General features: G+C 30.9%; 1 long non-coding RNA gene across 1 annotated transcript; it reads left to right on the top strand.

Annotated features, from left to right (window-relative positions):
• Nucleotides 1-17,707: 17,707 nt before the first annotated feature.
• LOC111695424 (uncharacterized) lies at nucleotides 17,708-23,549 on the top strand. Its single transcript, XR_002763866.1, has 4 exons — nucleotides 17,708-17,802; nucleotides 18,162-18,211; nucleotides 20,369-20,468; nucleotides 23,521-23,549. It is a non-coding gene; the product is annotated as an uncharacterized LOC111695424 (long non-coding RNA).

The raw sequence follows: 23,549 nt of genomic DNA, 5'->3' as shown, positions 1-23,549 counted from the left end.
AATAAATTACTGATTACCTAAACACTGAACATAGTCTGCATGATCAGAGACCTGATCCAAACATTTGCCTTCATTCAAGTCCCAGCTCCGTAAACTCCTACAATAGAAAATAAATTCGAAATTATATGTTATAAAACATAATATTGAATTATATAATTACATATAAGAAATATATTTGCGTCCATAACGTACGTCCACAATATGCATTCACAAATCACCTGGGGAACACTGGGTTCTCAAGCTAGTATACATACATAACGCTACATCAGATAGTAAAAGTTTGAAATTTTGAAATATCAAAAATGGAATTCAACAAATATGAGTAGAAATTGGGCTCCTATGAATCCAAATTATTAGCGGGAAACTACAACGAAGTGCGCATTAGGTCTGAATTGGAATATTTTGATCTCTCATTCATAATCCGTCAAAAATACCGTAAAAGACCTGATAACTGTATAAACATATATTCTATACTACCAGTGTTCCCCTGGTGATTTGTGAATGCAAATTGTGGACATACGTTATGGACGCACATTGTTGACGTACGTTATGGACGCACATTGTGGACGCACAGTATGAACGCACATTTTGGACTCACATTGTGGACACAACTTGTAGACGCACATTATAAATGTTAAAGCACATTGTGGTTGCACATTGAGGAACCACATTGTGGACGCACATTGTGGACGCACATTGTGGACGCACATTGTGGACGCACATTGTGGACTCACATTGAGGACACACATAGAGGACGCATATGTGGATGCACCTTGCAGACGCACATTTATGATGCAAAAAGTGGATTCACACTGGGGACGTATATTTTGGAAACACATTGTGGACTCACATTTAGGACGCACATTATTGATGCACATTGTGGACGCACGTTTTGGACGCACATTTTGGAAACACATTGTGAACACACATTGTGGACGCAGATTGTGGAATCACATTAGTTCATTGTGAACGCACATTATGAACGTACAATGAGGATGCACATTTTGGTCGCACATTGTGGAAAAACAATTTGGACGCACATTGTGGAAACACATAGTGAACGCATATCGTGGATGCACTTTGTGGACTTTGTGGACGCACATTGTGGACACACATTGAGAACATACATTGCGAATGCACATTGTGGATGCACATTAAGGGTGAACGTTGATGCCGAAAATTGATTGCGTACATTATTGTTAACGCAAAAATATATGTGATATATATAATACATTCATGTTACAGCTTCATATTATAATATTGAAATGTTTGAATTCAAATGGAAAATGTTCAATTTGATTTTAAAAGCAAAGAAGCAGAAGAGGTGATAAAATAGACTCTGCCCACATCCAACCTTTTCATTTTTTTTTATTTTAAACTTACTGTTTCTGTATATTATCTATACCTGAAGTATAGAGATATCTCTGTATACAATCAATACCTGGAGCCTACAGATATCTCTGTATATAATCTATACCTGGAGCATACAGATATCTCTGTATATAATCTATACCTGGAGTATACTGATATCTCTGTATATAATCTATACCTGAAGTATACTGATATCTCTGTAAATAATCTATACCTGGAATAATCTGATATCTGTATATAATCTATTCCTGGAGTATACAGATATCTCTGTATATAATCTATACCTGAAGTAAACTAATATCTCTGTATATAATCTTTACCTGGAGTATACTGATATCTCTGTATATAATCTATACCTGGAGTATACTGAAATCTCTGTATATAATCTATACCTGAAGTAAACTGAGATCTCTGCACATAATCAATACTTGGAGTAAACTGATATCTCTGTATATAATCTATACCTGAAGTAAACTGATATCTCTGTATATAATCTATACCTGGAGCATACATATATCTCTGTATATAATCAATACCTGGAGTAAACTGATATCTCTGTATATAATCTATAACTGGAGTAAACTGATATCTCTGTATAAAATCTATACCTGGAGTAAACTGATATCTCTGTATATAATCTATACCTGGAGTAAACTGATATCTCTGTATAAAATCTATAACTGGAGTAAACTGATATCTCTGTATATAATCTATAACTGGAGTAAACTGATATCTCTGTATAAAATCTATACCTGGAGTAAACTGATATCTCTGTATATAATCTATACCTGGAGTAAACTGATATCTCTGTATAAAATCTATAACTGGAGTAAACTGATATCTCTGTATAAAATCTATACCTGGAGTATACTGATATCTCTGTATATAATCTATACCTGAAGCATACTCATATCTCTGTATATAATCTATACCTGAAGTATACTGATATCTCTGTATATAATCAATACCTGGAGTAAACTGATATCTCTGTATATAATCTCTATACCAGAAGTAAACTGATATCTCTGTATATAATCTATGCCTGAAGTATACAGATATCTCTGTATATAATCTATACCTGGAGTAAACAGATATGTATGTATATAATCTATACCTGGAGTAAACTGATATCTCTGTATATAATCTATAACTGGAGTAAACTGATATCTCTGTATATAATCTATACCTGAAGTAAACAGATATCTCTGTATATAATCTATACCTGGAGTAAACTGATATCTCTGTATATAATCTATAACTGGAGTAAACTTTTATCTCTGTGTATAATCTATAACTGGAGTAAACTAATATCTCTGTATAAATCTATACCTGGAGTAAACTGATATCTCTGGTTGAACCCAATGCTGACAAACTATATACAAGGGAGTAACTACAAGGCTTGTCACTTCATCTTCACAAACTATCCTACTAACCTAGGGAAGGACAATGTTAGTGGCATAGATTAATAACAAAACAAATAGATCACAAGATATCGTCTTGTCAAGATTTAGGGGTTTTCTCTTTCTTGTAATTCAATTAGGCAGAACTCCCTTGGGATTCATACTCAGGGTTATTGTGAACAAACACCTATCAACTATCTTGATGTTTAAAAAGCAACATTGACTTTTACCCCCTGCAACGTTCATGGTTGTAAATGATAAAGTAATTGAACAATTGTCACAAAATCTAATTTTCTAATTACTATATCTGTGTAATCTAATTTTGTATACCTTTGATATTTAAATTTTTTTAAATCTCAAAGGTCTATGCATGGTATCAGGTTGGAAAGTTAAAGGAAGTATTCAGTGATTTTATTAGAAAAATCGTAATGATTGATAAGGTTATAGTTGATTACTAAACTGTTTAGGCTGCTGGCAGCACACATAATTATACGGGAGAGTAGTTTCTGCATCTGCAATATTTCTCAGAGTGGTTGTTTACTTACATAATAGGGGGGGCGGGGGGTACAGGCCGACTTTTACATGTTGTAAAGGCCCGTAAAAAAAACATCGGTCCATCCCTGATACCATTATCGGTCCATCCCTGAAACCATTATCGGTCCATCCATGATACCATTATCGGACCGAATCCATTATCGGTCCATCCTTGAAACCATTATCGGTCCATCCCTGTAACCATTATCGGTCCATCTCTTAAACCATTATCGGTCCATCCCTTTAACCATCCTCAGTCCATCCCTTAAACCAGTATCGGTCCATCCCTGAAACCATACCATTATCGNCTTCTTAGTTTTTTTAATTAGGATATTTCACTTTTAGATTTAATTTCACGAAACTTTCCATTAATATAGTGGCATGTCCGATTCACAACGGTATCCTTGAAAGCTTTGCCTGGTCAAAAGTTCCTAAAATTTGTATGATTACCTTGGGGTCAGGCACAGTCCAATCTACAGACATTTTTGAAAAATTATCTAAAATTATCTAAAATTATCTAAAATCTCTGAAAAAAAAACTTATCTTTACAAATGCACCGTGCACTAACAACAGATAAATCGGCGCTTTGTCACTATTTGCGCGAATGCTCAATAAGCGCACTTACCGCTGATGATTTCTTGGATTTTGATTTACATTAAATAAATAAGTCCTGGGGCTTATTTCAATCTTGACAGAAAGAAAAAAATAATTGACTTTTATTTCAATAATAATGTTTTTCATCATACATCTACCATTTACCCCCTTTTTTGTCTTTAAACGATTAAAATATTTTTTTAGTAGAAAGTTCGAAACATAATTTTTATGAATGAGTTTTTTAATTTCCTAGTTTTTGATAGATCTAACGGAATTAAAATCTAATCTAATCTTATCCTGGGCCTTAAACAGAAATATTTGTAAAATACAAATTGGAGAAAAAGTGTGACTGAGTTTTAGAAAGTTGAAATTCAAGAATTTCCTAATTTTAAAGTGAGTGTTTGCGAAAAATTAAAGGGGGTTTAGGCTTATATAGAATCCAATTCGATATCGATCATTACTAATTTTACAATTATCTGTTGCGTCTATAAGAAGAAAATGGTTAAATAATAGTAAAATTCGATATCAGCCTATACCCCCTATCATTCATTCATTTGAACACTCCCTTTAACATATCATGTTTCTAGAAAAATAAATATCCTTGTCTATTTTTATAAAACTTCAAGTCTGAAAATAATATGTCCTTGATCCATTATTTAAGCGTACCTTAATTAACTATTTTGTTGTTGTAAGCGTTGTAAATGTAATTCTCACAGAGAAAAATCAAAAATAATTAAATGGGCTCTTCCGAAACTTTGAAGATGTTTTAGCTCGAATCGCCGTGTTTGCTTTTTAATTAGAATTATTTAATTAAAAGTAACTAGAGTTCCCACAGAATGGAGGGGAGGGGGGGAGGGGGGGGGGGAGAGTCGTATTAAGTAAGTTTTACTTAAAAATACTTTTTAATTACAACAATTTGTATTATTTATAAAATCCTTTTGTTGACAATTATTTTGTAATAAGTTCTACATCGTCGTATCGATAAACAACTCAAATGAGAAAAAATTCTGAAATTGTTAATATTTGTTGTTCTCAATAGAATTAAAGCAATTTTTTTGTCAAAATTAATTTATCAAAAATCAACCTATCTCAGTTATAAACGGCGGTAAACTTTGGAAAGAGTAAAAATAACTGAAATCCATGATTGTCTACTTGTCTACTCACGGAGAAATGTTGTATGTGGTTCGAAAGGAAATATTGCCTTGGTTTACTTTTAAAAATATTTTAATTCGAAAATGTTTAAGTTTTGAAGTTTTGAAGTTTACTATTCCCTCTGAGCTGAAAACTTTAGAGTGGTGGATATCGAGATCAATTCTTGATCTCCTCTTTTTCTTAAACTGCAGATTAAACAGTGCTTGTTCTCCTTTTGTTATTAATCTCCAGATTAATTAACAGATCGGGATTCTAAAGTTTTCAGCTTTGAATGCTTTTCTGGCAAGATATGCAGTTGAACTGAGTTATATTGGACCGTAATCTGAATATATGTATGAATGTATTCGACTGCCTCATATTTAATCACTGTGACTGCTAGACGCTAAATCAAAATACTACTGGGTTTATTTAATATTGAATATTTTTAGGATTAGATTATGAGACAAGGAAATAATGTTCTTACCTACTCTAACAGATGCGTAAATATTCATACCTGAAATTAAACATAAATCAAATATTATTTTTAGTTTGTTTTGTCTTTTTATATGTCTGTCTCAGGAGACTGATGACCGATTTATCTCAAATTTATATTGGGGAACTCGTTAGAAACTAGGTAATACTCTTTGTTTGGTTAAAAATTAAGTTAAGATCGTGAGAAATAAAATATTTCTAAGGAAAACCAGATGGCAAAGCTAGTATCTTTATATATGTATATAAAGTAGTAATCTCTTGTGTTCTCCAGGCAAAATGCGTTTCCAAGCTATTTATATATTTATAGAAAACCTCATAATAGATGTATGTCTGAGGAGTATGCACGATACCTTTAAGCCGGTCAAAACGCAGTAACTCTTTTAACAAGAATTTAAAAGAATTAAATTTGTGTCATATGTTTTATGGGGGGTGGCCCAACTTTGTTGTATACTCTGTTTAACTTTAAAAAAAGATAATGTTGTTGAAAAACTTTTTGAATTTTTGCTTAAAGTTTTTTTTCACAATTTAAACTGAACTACAACTTGAAACTCATCTCCGCCAAAAAAAAGAAATGTTATAATCTTATATTTAACAGGCTGAGGTGCCCGGGGAGTTTTAGAAAACAATATTCGATGTTTCCTCCCAAGCACTCATGGGTTCTCTCAAAAAATGTCAGCCTATTTGGTCCAGCCGTTTGGCCAGATTTAGCTAGTTTATACAAATATTGTTTAAGAGCGGAGAGCTTTATTATTTAAATAACACAAACTCAATTTTGTTATCAGAAAAAAAATCCAGCCCAATAACACTACTCAACATGAAAAGTCATAAATCCAAACCCAGCCTTAATCTTAAAACGTGTATCACATTCAGGTTTTAATAAAAACATTCTCAAGATTTAGCTCTCATTTAAGCCATCGAAAAAAGCAAAAATTGAAAGGAACCTAAGCAAGAAAAATGATGGTTTATAGAATGCGCTGCTAAAATTAAATTTTTATTTTTCTGCATATAAGAATAATATATATTTCAGATTTCTAAAAGCCTGATTCTAATATAGTGTTATGGTATGCTATCAAAGTGCACCTAGCTTTCTATAAAAAAGACAAAGGTCATAATTTGCAATACATTTTCAATATAGCCCAGTTTTTATCTCATCAGAAAAATGTTTTTATAAGTAAAATTTAGTTTTTGACAAATGATTTACGTGACAGAAGTTTTTATATCTATATATGGCATTGTAATGGATATTATCCTACAACGAGAAAACTAGGTATGAAATTTGAAGTTTTTATAGCAGGATGAAAAAGTAACTTTGTTGCCCTGCTGTAGAGAGATAAAGTCATTTATTCACCCAACAACGGAAAATCTTTGGTGTGATGAATTCTTTCAAAATTGAATAAAATTAATTTCTATCAGGGCTAAAAAAAAAATTAAGACCATAAAAAAACTTTTTTGCCTAAAAAATCCTTTATATTACTTTTTCTTAGAACTGCATGTTCGATTAACAACGATACCCTGAAAAGCTTTGTCTGTTAAAGAATGTATAGATATAATCCATTATCTTATCAGAATTAACACTTTTTAAGCTATACAAACGACAATATCCTCATAATTTTTGATCAGTTAAAGTTGAAAAATGACCGTTTTGAATGTAATGTAAGCTCTTTAAATGAAAATATAATTGAACTTACTTTGCCATTGTTTTTAATTTTGAAGACTAAACATTTTAACTTTTTTTTGATAAAAACGTATATATTTTCATACATATTTTACGAATATTAATAATGCGCTAATTCATTTTTTCTCCATATATTAGTTTTTCAGGTAGTTTTGGTACTTCTCGAGGGTATTAAACTTATCCCTAATCAGAAATATTTTAAATCGAATCTCGTGAATCAAGATTTGAAATCATGATTTCTATATTTGATAAATTCAAAATGTTAAATGATGCGTAATCACTAAGCATCGGGTCATAAAAAGTAAATGTTTTTTTCAAAGTTTAATAAAGGGACAGTTCTCAGTGATCCAGCTGTATTTAAAAAGCGTCATCTTCGATTTATAATGTATTTTAACTTTTATACATGTATGAAGTTGAAATATTTGTTGTAGTTAAAGGGAGTGTTCGCGAAAAATTCATTTCTCATAGGAGAATTGCCGGCTGCTGCGTCATTATCATTAAATCGTAATTTTATTCAAAGCGAGAGTAATTATGACTATCAATAACATAAACCTGTGTATTTAGCTTCAAAGAAATAAGATAAGATTAAGGATCCCATTAGCTGACATCACCTAATCTCTTCGTCATCTACGCTATCACTTTCTTTGTTAACATTTTTATCATAAACATGTATATCTTTCAAGCCGGGGAAGATATCAGCAACAGAGTACAATCTCAGACCCCCTTTCAAGACCCCTTATTGCATCTTATAGGACACCCCCAGATTTTCATTGGAGACCCCAAGCTTATCATCGAAGACCCCAATATTTGCATTAAAGATCCGCTAATTTTACCGGAAAGCAAAGGGTGCCACAATAAAATTGGGGTCTCAAATGAAAATCTGGTGGTCTCCTCTGAAAAGTTTTCAGTATTAAATGAACTTCTGAGGGTTTCTGATGAAAATCGCCATGATCTCTAATGAAAATCTGGGGGGATGGGTGAGTCTTTGATGTACAGCATGGAGTCTCCGATGAAAAGCTTGGGGTCTCCTATAAAAATATGAGATGAGATGGCTGTGTGGGTCTCCAATGAAAAGGGAACCCCATACATCGCTCCAGGGATAATTATTCTCGGACTCTTGTCTTTCAGAAATTATCAAAATGAATGTAAAGCAACATTATGTTAAATAAAATACATGTTGGTATAAAAACAAAACTAGTAGAAAATAATAAAACTACACAAAATAATGAAAACATGGAAGCACAATATATTCCGAAGTTAGAAAATTGTTTAATGACCGTCGTCTTTGTTCTTTATCTAACCTAAAAAATATCGCAATTTTTTATATAAAAAATTCAGAGCATTTTCTTAGAAATAATTTATTTGGATATTATATTTTAAAAAAGCTGAGGACGAGAATTCTCCTGTATTCTGGTTCTCGCTGTATATTGAATTAAAAGTATCTGACGCTGTTTCTAGAGCTAATTGGTCTATAGTTGACGACAGGGACGTCTGGGACTTATAAAAATAATAGATTAGGACTAATGTGGATTTGTGGACAGATAAATCGATAAAATGACCTTAAACGACGCAAAATTTTCTTTTACAAATTTACGTATATGCAGCATCGTAGAAAACTGTACAAATGTTACATAATTTTAATAAAAAATGGGTTGATTTAATAATTTACAGGGTTAATAAGCTCACCTAAGATAGGATTTAAAGGGACAAGTAAGGGTAATTTTTAAGCATAATTTAATAATAAAAATAAATTCCAGCTTTATGGTCATTGGTCGTGCATGCTCAATTCATGTATTTAAAAATTAATTATTTTCTATTTTGGTTTCTCAATAAAATTGTGACTTACGGATTTTGGTTCAGAAACAATGCAGGAAATTGTCAGTGTTTTAGTTATTTGACACAAAAAATCGACAATATCTTCCAAGTTATTGATCAGATTAAAATATTAGTGTGGACTTTTGGTTCGCTATCGATATTTTATATTAAATGATAAAAAAGTGCACAATGGCAACCTGAAGGCCGCTAAAATGGCTCTAAAAGTAAAATTTTCGTCATCGTAACCCGAGCTAACAGATTAAACGATAATGTGTTTTTAAATCACAATAATAAATTGGTTATATCGATCGTCTTGTGTTTAACTAGTTCTGGATATATTATAATACCTAATTCTACGCACAATTTAACAATTGTCTTTGTATAATGTAAATATATATATATCCCTTTTCCACATCCAACCCCACCCCCGTAGAATTCATCATTACATAAATCCCTCTCGGTCCCATTCCCTCTTCCGTCGTATTCCCTCCCTTCCTCCCTCAATATCATCCCTTAATCCCTTTTCCATTCCCATTACGTGAAATAATCCCTTTTCCATTCCCATCAAGTGGAATAATCTCTTTTCCATTCCCATTACGTGAAATAATTCATTTTCCATCCCATTACGTGAAATAATCCCTTTTCCATTCCCATCAAGTGGAATAATCTCTTTTCCATTCCCATTACGTGAAATAATCCATTTTCCATTCTCATTACGTGAAATAATCCCTTTTCCAATTCCATTACGTGAAATAATTCCTTTTTTATTCTATAACTTTGTATTTCATCTTTTTTTAATTGATGTTGAGGATTCTCATATTACGTATACAAGATACAATTGTAAAACTTGTATCCCGTGTTTGTAAAGAGGTTCTCCATTTATAGAGTGCAGCATGGCCGATTCACAACAGTATCTTAAACAGCTGTATCTGATCATTAATAAAAGTGATATCATTTATCTTCTCTTTAAAAACTTATTCTTTTTAAATGTGGTTTCTCTGCAAAGTACACAATAGAAAAAAATGATAGAATTGCCAGCAAGAAACGTAAGGAAGGATATGAATTCCACATTATTGTTTAGATAAATGTTTAAAGGGTACCGTTCTGAATTGGACAAACCCCCTTCTTTAAATGGAATGTTCACGAAAAATGAAAGGGGGTATTGGCTTACGGCGATAAATAATCGATTTTGGTCGCTACTAATCTTAAATTCAAACTGTTGCGTCAATAAGGAGAAAATTGTTAAAAACGACGTATACCGAAGAACTTAGTGTCCATACAAATTGAGAAAGTTGCAACATACGACTAGGATCATAGTAAAATAAAAAAAAATTTCGCGAACACTCCCTTTAATTGATTAAATTGTACAGTTCATTTTAAGAAAATATTCAAGATTCAAAATAGAAAGGCAATTGTGTTAAGAACTTCAAATTATTGAAAGTAGATTTAGGTCGTCATTGAAGTATCATACATTTTGAGAAACTGTAAGGTACACGATTACTGATTTAAGTATAGATGCAGAATAAGTAAACAAACTAATTGCAGCTAGTTTAACTAACTTTCTCTATTCCTATATATACCCATATTTGGTCTCTGATTCTACAGGATTATAATGTGTTTCTAAATTAACTCTTCTTTCAGTATATTTACAAAATGTTGTACAGCCCATATGGTTCATTTATGTGTCTAATAACGTCGGGTATTAATCGATATCTGTATCTTTGTATTCCCCCCCCCGCACCAGCACACCTCCTCCCCCAGTACTTATCCCCCCCATCCCTTGCATCCCATCTTATTCCCCCCTCCCCTCATTTATGTAGTTACTTGCACAAGGCGTAATAACACGGACTCAAAAAGTTACATTCACAAACATCAGACATACTAATCCAGATAATAAACATTGACGATGTAAAGGCTATCAGACATTTAACAGACATCAAGACTTACTATAACCGGGATAATAAACATTGACGATGTAGCGGCTATAAGACATTTAACAGAAATCAGATTTACTATAGATGATAAACATTGACAATGTAACGGCTATCAGACATTTAACAGAAATCAGATTTACTATAGATGATAAACATTGACAATGTTAACAGCTAACAGACATTTAACAGACTTCAGACTTAGTATAACCAAGATAGTAAACATTGAAAATGTAACAGCTTTTAGACATTTAACAGACATCCGACTCTCTGACAAACTTTTTAAATGATAATAATTAAATTGTATTTCAAGTGTGAATATAAAGTATGATTATGAATAAATTCAAAATTGTTGACCTCTTAATTTGTGGGACTCTCTGTGTCTGTAGACTTCTCATAATAAAGCTGAGATTAAGCTCATGTGTTGCTGAATGACTCAGAGTTCGGGGTCTTTTATGTCACATAAAATTAGTTAATATTGATCCACCATCAGTAAAGGACGGGGAAAAGATTAAGATTAAAAAACTAAAAAAAAACTAGGACCCTTGAACATCTTTTAAACTCAAACTAAGATAAAAAAAATTTAAAATCTTAAAGGAAAAGTTAAATCAAATCAATTTTAAGTTTTTAAAAATGTCTATATATTAGAGATGGTGCTGCAGTTATTGTTCTGGGGGGGGGGCCCCTGACACTTCGCAATTATCTTCTTATAAGCAAGAATAATATGTTTTGGAATATGTCTCAAACAGATAAGTCCAAAATGATATATATTATTGAAATATAATCATAAAATTGTTAATAAAATAATATAAATAAAAACAATATTTTGTTGGGATATGTACTCTAAATATTTTATGACAATTTTGGCGGATTTTTAAAAGTATATAATTAGTAAGCTGTTAAATAATAAAAGCATTTTTAGAATTGCTTTTATATTGAACCTAAGCATTTTGATTCAGTAAAAGTATCAATGTATTCTCGTCGACTTTAGTAGACTTTGACATCCATCATTAGCAAAAGGGTGAATACATATTCGTTGATTGTAGACTTTGAGATCCATAATTACCAAAGGGTAAAAACCCATTCTTGTCTGTGGTAGACTTGACATATTTCCCTCCCCCCCCCCGGTCCCTAATTCGTTTCTAATCCCCTTTATGATTCAGTTTAAACCGACATAATAATAGGATAACAAAAGGGGCAATGTTCAGTCAATATAAAATGGTATTTTTTGTGCGATTTGCACTGTAAGAAATAAATATCCCTAACAATTTGTTCGTAGAGTATGATGTTTAGTAAATTTATCAAAGGATTCACCAAAAAATCATCAGAAATCACAGCAGTAATAAAACATTTGAACAGTTCATTATTGCGTTATAATAAAAAGATATTTTCAACAATTAAAAGGAACAATTATTCGTTTATTAACATATTTTCAATATCTTAAAATAAAACAAATTTTGACAAAACACTACACAAACAAAGTATTATTATTAAATATTGAATACACTATTTTTTAGAATTTATACGCAAGTACAGAAATCGTAAAAAAAATGATACAATAAATCAAAATAAATCAGACTCACTGCAGCAAACTGAAAACTGATGTAAAAAATAGTCGTAAAAATGAATTTTTGATCACAATCCATGAAAATATAAAGACATGCTAATTGTGCTCAAAAACGCTTTTTTTCAACCTCAATTTTCCAATCTCATACTTTTCTAGGACTTGAATGTGACACAAATGTGTTGTTTATATGAACTGAAGATGCTAAAATAACAATAGAATTTATAACTGATTTTTTAGCTGAGTTCGCAGAATATTCCCAAAAAAAATTTGGGGGATTTTTAAAAAACCATTTTATAGTTTACATTTTGAAAAATTCAATTGATCTTGATTTTTTCATATTAAAAATTTTAATAACTATTTTGATCACATTCTAAATATATTTTTATTTTATTTTAAGAACTGTTTCCATCAATATTCATATATCTTTATATTAGTATAAATGTGTTCCCGGTCTGTAGTTTCCGAACCTTGAACCTAGAAGTGCTTGAGTTTGATGAGTTTGCTAAATAACCCGTTTTCTAAAATTTCCAACAAATATACCCAAACTTAGGCATATTCGGGATATTTTGAAATATTTTTAAATGAAATTTAAACTTATACTTTAGAGTCAATAAATGTGAGGTTTTGTTCTCATGACATTTTAATACTTTTTATCTAATTCTTAAACTGAAACAAATATACCCAAACTTAGGCATATTGGGGATATTTTGAAATATTTTTAAAATGAAATTTAAACTTATCTTTTAGAGTCAATAAATGTAAGGTTTTGTTTTCATAGCTCTCTACATCTTTTTTTATATTTTCAAAACGATCGTTTTTTATTATCGAATACTATTATTTTTATTATCGAATACTATTATTTTTATTATCGAATACTATTATTTTTATTATCGAATACTATTATTTTGACATTTTAATACTTTTTATCTAATTCTTAAACTGAAACACTTTTTGGATATTTTTTTATTGTTTTTAAATTTGATTTTTAATTCGATTTTAACAAAAATCAGTTGACTTTAATATTGTTAAATTAATGTAAAGATGCAGTATTAGGATCATCTGTTATGATTTTTCCTAGATTTGTTTACAATTCTATAAGGTTGTAGATCAAATTGAAATGTATGCGTAATTGTACTGCATAATTCAGCATTTGAACATTTGGCATTTTATATCCTGATATTTTTCAATGTGGATTTGTGTCGATAAAGTTAAATTGATCTAAATCAACAGTTAAATGAAGGTTTATATACACCTTTATAAGATTTTTTTAAAATGTCGTCTTGATTTTTACTGGAGTTGAGAAATATATAATATGAAGGATTTTATGCGTAAATAAGCTCCAACTATATCATTGTATGAAGATTTTTGTCGTATTTCAGGGCAAATTATGTAGCTTTACAAAACATAAATTTAGAAAATTTCCGATAAAATCTTTAACTTTGACTAAAGCTGCGAGAAAATACAAGACAGCTTTAAGTTCAAATAAAAGGCGACATTTTATAAGTTCTTCCGATTCTTCAAGATTAATTTATTTCGTCTGGCCCGAATATTGTCTTTAAATGGCTTATTTAATGATTTAGCAAAGAGAGAAACGAGTTTACGGTTGAAGGGAATCATAAATGTAAGGAAACAGAGACAGTATACATTTCTTAAAGTCGTCTCTGAAGTTTTATCCTTTGTGGGTAACCCTGTATAAGTTTAACTGAGAAATGAAAATAAAGCTTTGATTCAATTAGTTCAATTATGTTTGAAGATTAACAAAACTGTGCTATGCTCCGATTGAAAAACAACAAGGATTTTTTAATTTTAAGTTTACAAGTAACCAAATAGAAGATGTTAATTACTGCCAACTTCTCTTTGTTTGCATTTTTTAGTGTTTCTGCTGTTTAAAAGCTATGGTATTCAAAATTAAAATCGAAAGTCGTCTTCATTGTATTTATATATTCGACGATTACTGTATATCAAATATCGAATTTTAAATTCTAATTTTACAAAATTTGTCAAATGAAAATTATGATTTTCTTGTGTAATTGGCAAATTTAAATATTACCAAAATAAAATATTTATAAAAAAAGAATTGAGTTTTGTCACAAACTCTAATTTTCTATTCCCTATATCATTGCGTCTTGACGATATAACCTTTGATATTTTAAACTAAGACTATTCGATTCTTTCATTCATTCTTCATCCTTTCAGCCTTTCATCCTTAGTTTCAAATATCTAAGGTCTACAACACTGGGTTGCAACGATAAAGGTATTAGAAAATCAGAGTTTGTGCCAAACACTCAATTCCTCAAAGTAGGAAAAGTATGAAAACTTTTGAACTTAGAGAAAGAATGCACAATTCAAAGCGCGAAGGGCCAATTATATTTCTCGCACTTTATTTTGCAATTATGGGTTTTCCTAAAATCTGGGACAAATCTCAGTGTAAAAAAGTGTTTATATATATATCTACAAGTTTATGTTAGATATTCAACATATGCTACAGTTAGTTATTCAAGTTCTTTTACAGTCTACACACTACACACATGAAGCAAATTATTAAGGTAAAGTAGTTTTTTAAGTTTTCAATTTTATTTTACTAGACATCTTCTATTTCAACTATTAACTGTGGCTCTATCTGTGAACATCTTCTCTTTTTACAATCATAAATAATTAACAAAAAAAGTTTGCAGATTTAATAGTTTTTTTCGCGCATTTTTAACATTTAGAAAAAAATACAAAACTTTTGGGCATAAATTTTTGTAATTTTGAGCATCCAAAAACCTTCCCTGGGTTCTTATAAGTTCGGTTTAACCGTACTGACGTTTATTGGATACAAACGATCAAAATAGAGCTGGAAAATATATCTATAGATTCGGTAACCTTTTTACAGTGTGTCCAACTAAACCCAAAAAATGAGAAAAATTTTAAGATCGTCTCTGATCTACAAATCTTTTTATTGACAAGGTTTTCCTCATTTTGAACATTTTTGTGCTTTAGGGAACAAAAAAAATCAAGTTTTTGATTTAAACATTTCATTTATTGTTTAATATTTGAATTCTCCAAACAAGTTGAGGAAGATACTTTCTTCTTGTCAAGGAATTATCTCGTTTTGTTGGAAAGACTTATTTTTATATTTTGTTAATTTCTGAACTTCTTTCTTGACTATATAACAATACAATTAAGTTTATATACTCATATTATTGCTCAGATGATCGATTGTTGTCCCTTTTGTTTTATTAATTATTTGTATATTTCAATTTCTATTATAAATAGTCCTTTGTAATTATCAGCAAAGTTGCTTCATATGAAGACGACATACAAAAGTCTTCTGCTTTTGGTAATGATATTATCAAAGACGATATTAGAAACGTTGATCTTAATAAAAAATTAGCTTAACTTAAACTATTGATTGTGAAATAAGGGCAAAAACTTAAACACAAAATTGTTGACTGATTCTTGTCTTTTTTGTCTCTACCTCTAAACATTTATAACTTGTAAATTAAAATAGAAATTATAAAATTTTAGAATCTCCTTTAACTATAATTAAATAATTTCATCAAAAAACTTGATCGATGAAGTTATCACTTCATCTTAATATTTGTACAGTAGTAACCAGAAAAGATTAACGCGTTTGATCTTTCAATTATTATAAGATGCTATAACATGTTGCCAAACATGTTGTAATTTACAAATAAAATTGCTTCCTAAAAATTGCTGGATAATATTTTAGTTATTAAAGTTACAAATTACAATACCATTCGCAACATCTATGAATTACGGGAAAGCATGAAGTCGACAAAAAATATCTAGACATCGTCTTCTTTCAGTTTTTTTTCTTTTTATATATTATTTATAATTGATTTACATTTTTAATTTATCTCTTTACATAATTTATATATTTGCATAATTTTTTGTTTATTTTTTCTATAATTTTCTTTATTTTTAAAACATTTTTAAAACATTTTTAAAACACTAATTATGTTTTTTTAGTATTCTTTTCCTTTTTTTATGTTTTTAAAAAAATATTTTTATTTACTTTCGCATACATGTATTAACTGTTTAGGTGTCAGCCTGGTTGATGGCAGCATTCAGATCAAAAATGACTATAACATTCTGACTTAAGAAGTTGGTTATACTTCTAAAAAGTTGGAGGGGCAATATAGATAGTTGTTAAGATATTCACTACAATTGGGTCTAACTGTTCGTGAATTTACTCAGGAATATATGAGATTATGTCAAGATATTCCTGAGGTAGGCTTGAGAAAATCTTGGGAATAGTTCCCAGGAAATTCCCAGGAATTGGTTCTGAAGAACTTTCCTCCACAAATTTGGTCGACATTTGCACAAGTTATTTTCCAGAACTGGTAACAAGAAATTCCCTGGAATTGGTTAAAAAAATTCCTTGAAATGTGTTACGAGAAACTCCTAAGAATGGGTTATGAGAAATTCCTCGAAATGATTTAAGAGAAATTCCTCGAAATGAGTTATGAGAAATTCCTCGAAATGAGTTAAGAGAAATTCCTCAGAATTTCTGTCAACATTTTCATCGGATTTTCCTGTAAAAAATTCCTTGAAATTTCCGCGGATTTTCCGCAAAATTGCTACCTGGGATAATAAGCGATTAAACATATTTTCTTTTTATCGATTAATTGTCCATCAGATTTTAGGTATCCTATGGCATCCTTACCTTGACGGGTAAATTTAGTAAGTCTTATCAGAGATACATGGTTTTGAAAATATTGTAATTTGGCGGATTTTCTTCATATTGAATTTTATAGAAGTACACCTGCAAGCTGGAGTATGAGTTAAAAAAATAAATCTTTAATTTAAATTTGTCCCCATACTGTTCCTTTTAACTCTAGGGTATAGTTGATAAATAACATTTTTTAAATCTGAAGAAGAATAACCTGTATTAATAACCTGGTGAAAGAAATAGATTTTTTTCCTCTCTTTTTTCTTCACTTTTCGTTTTCACTTTCCTTTCATTTTTTCCTTCCTCTTTTTTTGTCTTACATAATCTGCCTCCACCCCTTCTGGGTAGAAGGGGAGGCATGTGTCCCTGTGCCCCCCTCCTATAGATACGGGCCTGATAGATTCATTACTACTACTTCACTTCACAGATACTTTTTGCTTTTCATTAAATCTGGTTGGGCAGACTTTAAAGATATTTAAGTTTGTTGCAGGGATTCATTTCTTTGACTTAAAATATTTAAAAGTTAAATTTTGTGTTTGTTTTAGTCAATATTCGGAGCTGGGATGGATTCTGCTCGCTATGGTGGAGTAGGGGAGGAATGGGAGGAAATTCAGGTTTATAGGAGCAAAATATATGTTACCCACTCCCCCTACAACCCTCATAAATATTGGATATCCCCCCCCTTATCTCCCTCCCATAAAGTGTCAAATGCTGTGAATTTACCGCACTTACTTATGCTTTTTTGTAGCTTTAGACAGGGAGACTTAGAAAGCTAACAAACTTGTTAGCTTTAGTTTTTAAGAACTATTCCGCAAAGTTCTCATCAATTTTACGTGAGAGCTTGCAATTTTTGAACCCCTTTTTTAGGCTTAGAGGTACCTTTGTCCCTTAATTATTACAAAACTTCCTATTTTATCTATCAAAAATATCCCCCTCCCCATAACAAGGACAGCAATTGCGCCTATTTATACAGGTTACCCTAATACCAGAGGATGGGGAGTGTAAACCTATTCAGAAACCAAGGTATGAGAACTCTTATAAACATCAGAATTTAAATATACCCTTATACCAGAGGATGGGGAGTGTAAGCCTATTCAGAAACCAAGGTATGTTAACTCTTATAAACATCAGAATTTAAATATACCCTTGACCTGTTTTGTAATCTAAACCCAATGTTTGTGAAAGTCTGAAGCCTGAAGCCTGAAGAGGCTTTATAGTGGTTTGAAGTCAAAATTCATATTGAGGTTTCTAAATATTTGAACTTTGAACCTAACTGCAAGATTATATTTAGACAAATGCATTTGCAATTCAACTTATTTTTTTAAATAACTTAAATAATTCTTTAATTCTTTAAGCTTCTGTTTTTAACTAAAATTGTAACGATTCATAATATTTACTGTTAATTTTCAAAATTCCTTAAATCGCTAAACTTTCGTTTGTTGACGAAACTTTGAGCGCCCTACCACTCAATCTAATTTGAGAGCTTTTTAAGAACAAAAAAAATCGTTTAAAAAGTCAAAGCGAGGTTAAAATTTTAAAAAAACATTATATTATCTACTTTTGGTTCCGATATTTTTCAAATTATAGTTTTGGAGCTTTTGTCAGCCCTACTCTGCAATCCTGCTTGCAGTCAAAAGTTTCTGCGAAGTTGAAAATTAAATCCCGAAGTTTCAAGATGGTTGGTTACCAGCATAAACTGGGTATTCAAACAACCAATCTTTAATAAAATTTAAATTGAGAAAATGTCAGTTTGAAGAAACTTACAAAGATATATAGATTATAAAATAAAATTAGGAAAAATAAAGATAAAAAGAAATTTTTCTATTTTCATTAAAAGATCTTTAAACAAACTTATAAGTTTTGAAGCTGCATTCTTTTTTAAAATTTCAACCGTTTTTTTATCTGTTTAAAGTTTAAATATGTATGGTTGAAAATCCAAACATAGAATTTATAAAAAGATACATAAAGAAACCCAGATTGTGACACTCTTTTTTTAAACTAAACTTTGATTTCATTGTTATTTTATTATTATCTTCTGGGATTAAAGGTAAAAAAGAGACAAAGAAATAAGATTTTTAATTAGAAAAGAAATGAATTGAATATCGTGTTTGAATTTGATGTCAATTTAACAGAATCGAAAACTTTTGGATTCAGTTGGAGCTAATTGCTCCAACGCTTTAACTTGGAAACTTTTGGATTTGAGAGATGAGGATTCAAAATTACCGTGAGAAAAGAATAACAATTTTTAGATCACCCTTTAAATTAATTTGATTTAGTATTATGATGCCTACACTAGTAAGCCTGTTATCCGTAAAATGTTTTAACTTTCTAAATTATGAATTACAATGGTTATAATTCTTAGTCTCTCAGTTTTTATATTTATCAAAATACCCTGTACCTAGTTAGCTGGGTGAAAATTCTTATAAATTCCAACAGAATTAGGGTTTTAAATTATACCGTTGTACACCGCTGTAAAATTATATCGTTGTACACCACTGTAAGATTATACCGTTGTACACCGCTGTAAAATTACACCGTTGTACACCGCTGTAAAATTACACCGTTGTACACCGCTGTAAAAATACACCGTTGTACACCGCTGCAAATGTAGTTAAAGGGAATAATGTCACGTAAATTCAAGTTACCTCCAAATAAAGAATATTACCTCCGATTCATAACTGTACCCTTTGTACAACATTATCTGAGCAAACATGAGATAGATATTGTTGTATTCCCATCTTTTAACAACAATTATTATCAAATTAAAAATCATAATTTTTAGTCAGAAAAAAAAGGATATTCTGGTCTGCTCCATAGATTAATTAAAATAACAGATAGGACACTAGATGTCGTCTTTTCAAGATTTCTGTGTGTTTCGTTCACAATAACCTGGAAGCTGAAGCCCAAAGGAGTTACACGAAGCCGGCGTTTAACAGGCTTTCTCTCTGTCTTGTTCTACAACGACTACAGTAACTTCTTTGGGCTTTGCATCAAGGTTATTGTGAACGAAACACACAGAAATATTGAAAAGACGATATCTAGTGTCCCATCTGTTATTTTAATTAATCTATGGTCAGCTCAGTCAAATATTGAAATGGTACCATTTGGAATCTAACATGTAATAAATAAATATTCAGATTTCTTTAACTAAAAAAAATGTATTATTTTTTCTTTATTTAGACAAGCTCCAAAAATGATAGAACTTCATGAGGAACTGAAGAAAGTGGAAGTTCTACGGGAAAGCGGAAGCAAAAAATGTGATTACTACAAAGCAACTCAGGTTTTTATTTCTTGTAGTGGTACATGGATCAAACTGTTAGATCAGCGTGTAGTGCTTATAGTGGTACATGGATAAAACTGTTAGATCAGCGTGTAGTGCTTGTAGTGGTACATGGATCAAACTGTTGGATCAGCGTGTAGTCCTTGTAGTGGTACATGGATTAAACTGTTAGATCAGCGTATAGCGCTTGTAGTGGTACATGGATCAAACTGTTAGATCAGCGTGTAGTGCTTGTAGTGGTACATGGATCAAACTGTTGGATCAGCGTGTAGTCCTTGTAGTGGTACAAGGATTAAACTGTTAGATCAGCGTATAGCGCTTGTAGTGGTACATGGATTAAACTGTTAGATCAGCGTGTAGTGCTTGTAGTGGTATACGTATCAAACTGTTAGATCAGCGTGTAGTCCTTGTAGTGGTACATGGATTAAACTGTTAGATCAGCGTGTAGTGCTTGTAGTGGTACATGAATCGAACAGTTAGATCAGTGTGTAGCGCTTGCAGTGGTACATGGATCGAACTGTTAGATCAGCGTGTAGCGCTTGCAGTGGTACATAGATCAAACTGTTAGATAAGCGTGTAGCGCTTGCAGTGGTACATGGAACGAACTGTTAGATCAGCGTGTAGCGCTTGTAGTGGTATATGGATCAAACTGTTAGATCAGTGTGTAGCGCTTGTAGTAGTATATGTATCAAACTGTTAGATCAGCGTGTAGTGCTTGTAGTGGTACATGAATCGAACAGTTAGATCAGCGTGTAGCGCTTGTAGTGGTATATGGATTAAACTGTTAGATCAGCGTGTAGCGCTTGTAGTGGTATATGTATCAAACTGTTAGATCACCGTGTAGCGCTTGTAGTGGTATACTTATCAGACTGTTAGATCAGCGTGTAGTGCTTGTAGTGGTACATGAATCGAACAGTTAGATCAGCGTGTAGCACTTGTAGTGGTATATGGATTAAACTGTTAGATCAGCGTGCAGTGCTTATAGTGGTAAATGGATCAAACTGTTAGATCAGCGTGTAGCGCTTGTAGTGGTACATGTATCAAACTGTTAGATCAGCGTGTAGTGCTTGTAGTGGTACATGGATTAAACTGTTAGATCAACGTGTAGTGCTTGTAGTGGTACATAAATCAAACAGTTAGATCAGCGTGTAGTGCTTGTAGTGGTACATGAATCAAACTGTTAGATCTGCGTGTAGCGCTTGTAGTGGTACATGTATCAAACTGTTAGATCAGCGTGTAGTCCTTGTAGTGGTACATGGATCAAACTGTTAGATCAACGTGTAGTGCTTGTAGTGGTATATGGATTAAACTGTTAGATCAGCGTGTAGCGCTTGTAGTGGTACATGGATCAAACTGTTAGATCAGCGTGTAGCGCTTGTAGTGGTACATGGATCAAATTCATATATCTACTTGAAACATAAGTAAAGGGTTTGTATACTTCATATATCTACTTGAACAATAAGTAAAGGGTTTGTATACTTCATATATATACTTGAAAGATAAGTTAAGGGTTTGTATACTTCAGATATCTACTTGAAAAATAAGTTAATGGCTCGTATACCTCATATATCTACTTGAAAAATAAGTTCAGGGTTTGTTTGCTTCATATATCTACTTGAAAAATAAGTTAAGGGTTTGTATACTTCATATATCTACTTGAAAAATTAATAAAGGGCTTGTATTATCTATACTTCATATATCTGCTTGAAAAATAAGTTAAGGGCTTGTATATACTTCATTTATCTACTTGAAAAATAAGTTAATGGCTTGAATACTTCATATATACTTGAAAGATAAGTTAAAGGATTGAATACTTCATATATCTACTTGAAAAATAAGTTAATGGTTTGTATACTTCATATATCTACTTGAAAAATAAGTTAAGGGTTTGTATACTTCATATATCTACTTGAAAAATAAGTTAATGGCTTGTATACTTCATATATCTCCTTGAAAAATAAATAAAAGGATTGTATACGTCATATATCTACTTGAAAAATAAGTTAAGGGTTTGTATGATTCATACATCTACTTGAAAAATAAGTTAAGGGCTTGTATACTTCATATAACTACTTTAAAAATAAGTTAAGGGTTTGAATACTTCATATATCTACTTGAAAAATAACTTAAGGGCTTGTATACTTCATATATCTCCTTGAAAAATAAGTAAAGGGTTTGTATACTTCATATATCTACTTGAAAAATAAGTAAAGGGTTTGTATACTTCATATATCTACTTGAAAAATAAGTTAAGGGCTTGTATACTTCATATATCTACTTGAAAAATAAGTAAAGGGTTTGTATACCTCATATATCTACTTGAAAAATAAGTTAAGGGTTTGTATGCTTCATATATCTACTTTAAAAATAAGTTAAGGGTTTGTATACTTCATATATTTACTTGAAAAATAAGTAAAGGGTTTGTATACCTCATATATCTACTTGAAAAATAAGTTAAGGGTTTGTATACTTCATATATCTACTTGAAAAATAAATAAAGGGTTTGTATATTTCATATATCTACTTGAACAATAAGTAAAGGGCTTGTATACTTCATATATCTACTTGAAAAATAAGTAAAGGGTTTGTATACTTCATATATCTACTTGAAAAATAAGTTAATGGTTCGTATACCTCATATATCTACCTTGATTAATAAATAAAAGGCTTGTATACTTCATATATCTACTTGAAAAATAAATAAAGGGTTTGTATACTTCATATATATACTTGAAAAATAAATAAAGTGTTTGTATATTTCATAGATCTACTTGAAAAATAAATAAAGGGCTTGTATATTTCATATATTTACTTGAAAAATAAATAAAGGGTTTGTATACTTCATATATCTACTTGAAAAATAAGTAAAGGGTTTGTATATTTCATATATCTACCTTGATTAATAAATAAAGGGATTGTAAGTTTCATATATCTACTCGAAAAATAAATAAAGGGCTTGTATATTTCATATATCTACTTGAAAAATAAATAAAGGGTTTGTATACTTCATATATCTACTTGAACAATAAATAAAGGGATTGTATACTTGAAGGGGTTTGAGTGTGTACCGTACTATTAAAT

The sequence above is a fragment of the Eurytemora carolleeae genome, unplaced genomic scaffold, assembly GCF_000591075.1.
Source record: "Eurytemora carolleeae unplaced genomic scaffold, Eaff_2.0 scaffold34, whole genome shotgun sequence".
In the NCBI taxonomy this organism is placed as follows: domain Eukaryota; kingdom Metazoa; phylum Arthropoda; class Copepoda; order Calanoida; family Temoridae; genus Eurytemora; species Eurytemora carolleeae.
The sequence above is the reverse complement of the archived record's forward strand: the minus strand, read 5'-3'. Positions and strand labels throughout refer to the sequence as shown.